We start from the raw sequence: 6,451 nt of genomic DNA, 5'->3' as shown, positions 1-6,451 counted from the left end.
TAATGAGAGGGATTTTCAGAGAAGGATCCCAGATGCTGTTCGAACTGCGACAACTCAGACATGGTGAAAGGAACATGAATGCAAACAATGCATTCACCCCCAGCCAGCCGCTTCGTGAAGAGGGAGAATGGAAGAGGTAGTGACTGGCTGGAGTCGTTTTTGAGTGGGTAACAGGTGGAGAAGGAGGAGGAGTGGGGTTTGGGGCTGAAGGCTTGGGCGCAGGAGGGCCACCAGGGTGGAGGATTCAGACAGGTGAGGAGTGGATGCATGAAAATGAGAATACGGAGGGGATTCATCTGCAGGGCCAAAAGGGGTTTGAAGGAACGAGTTTCAGAGGAAGGAGAGATCAGGAGGGTTTTCATTAAGAAGAATAATTTCGTGAGGGGTACAAGGTTGATATATGGAGGGTCAGGATCTAAGGAAGAAGAAAGACTCAATATAGAGAACCTCTTGCCATTTGTCATTCCTCGTTGTAAAGTTGTCAAGGTCTCTGAGAATTTGAAAGTCAAAGGTGCTGTTCTTGGGCCATCGGCTGTCATTATCTAATCTGTATTGGGCCCAGGCTGTGTTGCAATTAAAAACTAAATGCTTTAGCTTTTTGCTCCCCGGTAAGCCAAGTTTGGCAAGGTTGTGAAGGAGATAGCCCAGTGGAGAGGACGTAGTAGTGTGGGCTTGTTTGACAGCGATTTGGACTAGTTAGAGGAGGCCAACGGTGTCTGCTTTTGTTCTAGGCATTCCCAGATAAAAGACAGAGACCCAGAATCCTCTTTCTAATGAGGACAGTTAAGCTGAAAAGAAACAGGCATCCTCAAGATTCCTTCTTGCTTAGTCCCACTGGTCCTCTAAGGACCGGGATGGCAGACCTGACTTTCTCAGGTACCACAGAAAGCCAGGGAAAGGCAGATCTTACCAGTCTGCTGGATTAGTGTCTGATGTTGGATGTTCTGGTTGGAATCAGCAAAGGGCCTAAAGCCGTGCAAGGAAGAGAGAGAGAGAAGGGAGGATGAGAAAGGAGGAGGGGACGGGGGTTAGAAAGTGAAATACCCATTGTGGGTGGTGAGAGATGGATTCCTCAGACCTGAGGATTTTGAGAACACATCGGGGAGTAGTCCCGGCTTGAGCTTTGTAGTTCCCTTCAGGTTAGCTGTCTTCCTCATGCAAATCACTCAAAATGTGAAGTGAGAGACAAGATGGGGTAGGTGGCCAGAGACCCTCAGGATCCAGGAGTTACCCTGGGATGAGCTGCCACTGCCCATTGCTTCCTGGGTTGCGTGAGAGCCTCTACCCCCCAACACCCATCCCAGGTTTCAGCACCAAATATAAGAGTTAAAGAAAAAGGAAAGAAACACAAAAAGTGTTTCAACTGTCAGAGACAGGTTCATTCTGGAGAGGGCTCCTGGCTGATTCAGTCAGATGCCCTCTCTCTTACATACTAAGAGTATGAAAGGGTTTAGGGTAAAAGAGTTTATCACAGGCTTCGAATGTTTCTGTGTGGAGGAGACGTTTATTGTGGGGTTGGAATGTCTGTTCAGAGGGGAGGTAATCTTGGGGTTGGCATCTCTCCAGTTTAAGGGCAGGTTATTTCAGGGCTGGCATGTCTCTGGTTGGAGAGGGGCTTATCTCAGGGTTGGAATGTTTCTGGTTGGAGGTGTCATTTGTGATTTATGGTCATGCTGACATTAGCCTTTAGGCTGATGCTTTTTCGGTGGGTTTAGGCAGTTTTTGATCAAGCAAAACTTTAAAATGGCCTTGCAGCCAAGATGGTGATGCTCCTGCTCTGTCAGTTATCTTATTCTCTTGGTCTCACTTCTCACTTCTGTCACTTCCCAGACTGGAGAGTTTTGGTACCATCTAGGGCGGAAAATGGGGAGAAAATTTCTCATATTGTTTTTTAGTCTGCTCAAACATCTTTGGAATTTTTTTTTTTTAATTTTTCTTTTCAAATGCAAGTTATTGAGTGTAAAATACTTTATTTCAATTTGTTTCTTCTGCAGCTGTTAGAATTCTATTTTTAAAACTAAAAACCTAGGCATTACTTTTTTTTTTTTTTTTACATAAAAACACTACACAGTAGGCAGAAAGTATGCACTATTCTCACTGATACCCAAGTGGGTAGGGAGAGAAAATGCAAAGAAGTACAAGAAGGAAAAAATGATTTATTATGTTACAATATCATTTTGGCACATTGGTTTTGTGGTATCAATATGACCTGAGATAAGGGGCTGATACATCTGCTAAAATTCTGACATGAGGTCTTCCATTCTCAGGGATGACCTGAATCATGCCTGACAAAAAGACAGAAAAGTACAGACTACATAAAGACACCACAGATGAGTTGTTTTTTTTTTTTTTTTTTTTTTTTTTCAGATTCTGCATTGCAGTGACCAAGAACTAGGTATATAGTTGGGTGGAATGGTCCAGGTCTCTCTGTTAGAGGTAGGCAATGAATAGAAGAGTAGATTGGAATAATTCATAAGAGTAGGTGATCTCTGAAGGGAAAATTATCTGTAAGTTCCACTCAAAAGGGAAAGGGAGGAAAGCATAGAAGGGGCATCACGATGAACTGAAACAGAGAATGGGTCTAGGTCATGTAGTCCTCCTCTTTCTTGTAAAGACTGATTACCTGAAATATCAAGCCACATGAGGTTGGTGGGTTCCATGCTCCTGTCTCAAGGCCAACCCAGTCTCTAATTTGCCCACAACCTTTCCAAACACATTTAGATATATAGGATGCAAATCCTCCACTCCCAGCTTCACTTCCTCCAGATGAACATTGTTCCAGGTATGACACATCTGAGTCCTTACCTTTCTGTTTTCTAGGCCATAACTCATGTGGTCATTTGGGGGCTGGAAATACTATGTGAATGCAGACCTCAGATAATGAGGATGGTGCCCATCAGAATGCCCACGAGGCCTGCAACCAACTTGAGGTTGCAGATTTGCTTTACACCAAATGGTCTCTGTCAGCTCTGACATAGGGGTGGAAATCTCAGGTTCTGAGAAAAAAGAAACAGGTAGGATCACAAGGATCACAAACAGGTAGATTTGTGTGTGCATTTAGAAATGTACAAGACTCCTAGACTTTGGGAGAATAGTGAAACCAAGTATTATAAAACTTTGCAATTGTGGGAAATGAAGTTGTGGCAATGAGGGCTAAAGGTCATAAGACAATGTGGACTTGGGATAGAATCAGAGAATATACACACCATGGAAGGATTTAAAGATACCCCAGTGCTTGAGGAGTGACTCTTCCAGGCCCCAGTGCTCCATCTTGTAGTCATAAAAATCATCAATGGAGGGGAGAAAAGTGAGGTAACTGAGCCCGAGGAAGGAGCGGTCACTCATGGAGTAGAAAGTTGTCTCGGAAATACCTTCTGGAACTAAGCGTCCATTTTAAAACCAAGTGATGTTGATCACAGGAGGAAAGATGTTGTCCACTAGACAGGTGAGAGTGTTGGGAACACCCAGGACCGCAGAAGATATGAGAAACACAGATACTTCAGGACGTTCTGCAAGGAAGATAGTGCACTTGTTTGAGTTTACAATTACCATGCCTTGAGTTTATTGAACATCTTGGGGGAGGCTTTCCATTCACAATTCCTTAGCTGTTTGTGAGATTCTTCCTGTCCTTTCAAAAAATAGGTGCAAACTTCATCTTATCTGTATGAAACTCAAAACACTTCCTTGCCTTTGGGGATTTACAGGGAAGTGTGTGTGTGTGTGTGTGTGTGTGTGTGTGTGGCCATGCACATGTGCACGCCAAGAGGCCAAATGGTGGGAACATTCTTATTTAGGAACACAATGAGTATCTCACGGAAACTGGGGAAAAGATGTTTAAAGATTAAATGAATATGATGTCAAATGAATATTTGTCAGGAAATGTACTGGGAAGGAGGAAAATTTATAGTGCAATGGGAAGAGAAGCTAACCCTGGGGAAGGCACAGATGAGACCTAGAATGTGAGATACATGGAGTGAAGACAACTAGAACCGTAGACACTTACCATTCATGGCAGGTGTAAAGTTAGAAACTTTAATCAAGCTGTCTAAATTTCCTTTTGCCACAATTATGTTTCTCAGGGCATTCCGTGTTTCAAATATGGTAAAATTGCTGAACTTAGGCAGCCTACACACAGTCTTCTTTTTTTCCATTTCCACGGCTCATCTCCATCAAATTCACATGTAAACTAGCCAAAGGCACCATATGTCTGATAGACATTTGTGCCATAAGTGCCCACATGGTTATCTGGTGACTGACCATTCCAGACCAGGAAGATAAGAGTAGGCAGGCAGAATACAGAGGAAAAAAAAAAAACCAAATTAAACAAAAAAGCGTAAGAGACTGTGCTCCAAATATCATAGTGTCGTAGTCTGTTTGGGCAACTATAACAAAACACCATAAATAGTGTATAGAATTCTGCTTCTGGCCTCCCAACATTAATATTCTTCTTATATACAAAATATATTTATTCCATCCCAACAGTTTCAAAAGACCTAATTTATTCAAGCATCAGTATTAAAGTCTGAAGTCTCATCTAAATATGGTCTAAGTTAGATATGTGGAAGATTCAACATACAAGTTATTTTGAGGTAAATTGCTCTTCAGCTATGAACCCGTGAAATCAAACATGTTATGCACTTCCAGAATACACTAGTGGGACAGGCATAGGATAGACATTCCCATTCCAAAGAGAGAAATAGGGAAAACGAGAGGAGTGAGAGGTCTCAAACAAATCCAAAACTTTACAGCTAGAGAACAACAATTTTTGGCTTGAAGCCTTGACTTGGGTTGGAGATCCCACTTTCTGGATTCACTGGGGCAAAGGTTGGGCCTCCACATCTTCAGAGGACACTGCCCTCATGTCTTTGGGCAACTCTATCCTTATGACAATTTGTTATGGTGGCCCCTCCTCTGCAGTGGCTTAGGGCCTGGGTCATGAGTCCATGTCTTATCCCTGTGGTTGTGCTGCATATTGTCCCAGCAAGGGCTCTCTGAAGGCCCCACACTCACAAGGGCTGTTTCACTCTGGGCCTGTGTTGAGAGTGGCAATTCCAAAGATCTCCAAAATGCCTTTGGAGCCATTTTTCCATTGTTTTGGACCACGGGTCCTGGATTCTTTTCAGATGGCTAATGAATCTCCCCATTGTCTTGATTAATACCAGCTGGCTTCTGTTCAGTGGCTGATCCATACTAATCTCCTAGTATGGTGGTCCCTTGGCCACATCCATCTTCTAGTGGTCCCTTGGCCACATCCATCTTCTCTCCAAAATATGCTTTCTAATATTTTATAATATGGGTAGGCTGACAATTTTCCAAATTTTAAGTTCTGCTCCCTTTTGATTCATAATTCTATTTTGAATAATTTGTCTTTTCACAAAGTACTATAAATAGTCAAGAGAAGTGAAGCTGCACCTTAAACACTTTGCTTAGAAATTTCCTCAGTCTGAGACTTTCATAGCAAGTGCAGCTGAACCTGGGACGGTCCAGCTCTGTGGGGGAGGGGTGTCCACCATTACCGAGGCAGCCCACCAGGACGGAGGTAGTCGGCCAATGCTGAGGCAGCCTGCCGCTGCCAAGGCAACCTGCCATTGCTGAGGCAGCCCACCATTGCCAAGGCAACCCGCCACAGCAGAGAGACTCCACATCAACAGAGGCGGGCCACCATCACCAAAGCAGTTCTAACTACACCCATATAAACAGGACTGCAGGAAAGTTCACTCGGCAGCGGGGCGGAGCCCACAGCAGCTCAGCAAAGCCTCTATAGGCCGACAGTGACTAGGCTGCCTCCTTGCTGGGCAGGGCAGGTCTGAAGGCAAAAAAAAAAAGAAGTCGGCAGCATAACAGAAACTCATAAATAAAGCCCCAAATCCCTGGGAGATAGCACCTGGGAACAAAAAGCAGCTTATGAGTTCTGCTGCAGCAGACCTAAACATACCTGCCCAGCAGCTCTGAATGAACAACAACAGAGCTCACAGCTCACCATTTGAGCTCCTATAAAGAAGAGACCGTCTCCTCAAGCAGCTCACTGACCCCTATATATCCAAAGAGACACCTCATAAAGGAGAGATCAGATTGACACTAGGCAGGTATCCTTCTGGGACAAAGATAGCAGAAGAAGAAAACTGGTAACAACCCTTACTGTTCAGCAGCTGCTGCAGGTGAACCCCAGGCAAGCAGGGCATGGAGTGAACCTCAGCAGACCTACAGCAGAGGGGCCAGACTGTCAGAAGGAAAACCAAGAAACAGAAATAACCTCATCATCAACAAACAGAACGTCAATCTGATAGATTTGAGACCCAATCTGAAAGCCAGCAACTACGAAGTCGACAGGTGCATAAATCCTTAAAGATGGGAAGAAACCAGCACAAAAAGGATGAAAACACCCGAAACCAGAACACCTCTCCTCCTAAAAGGGATCACAACTCCTCACCAGCAAGGGAACAAGGTTGGA

The 6,451-nt window shown here is 44.1% G+C and overlaps 1 pseudogene across 1 annotated transcript in view; it reads right to left on the bottom strand.

The window, feature by feature from the left end:
* Window positions 1-2,199: 2,199 nt before the first annotated feature.
* The window catches only part of LOC116533556, a 78,653-nt pseudogene continuing 74,401 nt past the window's right edge, over window positions 2,200-6,451 (bottom strand). The window contains exons 4-6 of the transcript XR_004261347.1: window positions 3,228-3,437; window positions 2,873-2,996; window positions 2,200-2,285 (exon numbers count right to left, since the gene is read on the bottom strand). The product of XR_004261347.1 is annotated as an HLA class II histocompatibility antigen, DQ alpha 2 chain-like (transcript). The remainder of the gene's footprint in view (window positions 2,286-2,872; window positions 2,997-3,227; window positions 3,438-6,451) is intronic.

Source organism: Sapajus apella, unplaced genomic scaffold, assembly GCF_009761245.1.
Source record: "Sapajus apella isolate SASKATOON/1434 unplaced genomic scaffold, GSC_monkey_1.0 scaffold83, whole genome shotgun sequence".
NCBI classification, from domain to species: domain Eukaryota; kingdom Metazoa; phylum Chordata; class Mammalia; order Primates; family Cebidae; genus Sapajus; species Sapajus apella.
This window is presented reverse-complemented; position numbering and strand designations above follow the sequence as displayed.